The 383-nt window shown below is 64.8% G+C and overlaps 1 long non-coding RNA gene across 1 annotated transcript in view; it reads right to left on the reverse strand.

Moving 5' to 3' along the window:
- The window catches only part of LOC107183508, a 63,163-nt gene that overhangs the window by 15,047 nt on the left and 47,733 nt on the right, over positions 1-383 (reverse strand). The gene's annotated exons all lie outside the window — the stretch shown is intronic.

Genomic DNA, 383 nt, shown 5'->3' on the forward strand with positions numbered 1-383 from the left:
TGCTGTCTGGATTCACCCCGTCCCCCATACACACACACAGACGCACACACACACACACACACACGCACACGCCAGTGAGCTGCCATTGGATTCACCCCGCCCCCCATACACACACACACACACACGCACACGCCAGCGTGCTGTGCAGGCGGTGAACACCAAGCAGAAGTGACGCTCTAAGGCGCCCTCGGGACTGAAGGTGGATGTAGCAGGTCCTCTCCTCACCTGCTCACTTGAACCCCTGGCCTCTCCGGATAGGAGCCTGTGAGAGCCGAGCACAGTCCCACCAGGGCTCCCCTGCAGGCGACAGGCCAGGGGAGAGGCCAGGGCCGTGGCTGGGTCAGTGTGGCTCCCGGAGGGGGGGCGGGGGGGGTCTCCTGCTG

The sequence above is a fragment of the Myotis davidii genome, unplaced genomic scaffold (genome assembly GCF_000327345.1).
Source record: "Myotis davidii unplaced genomic scaffold, ASM32734v1 scaffold520, whole genome shotgun sequence".
Taxonomy (NCBI): Eukaryota; Metazoa; Chordata; class Mammalia; order Chiroptera; family Vespertilionidae; genus Myotis; species Myotis davidii.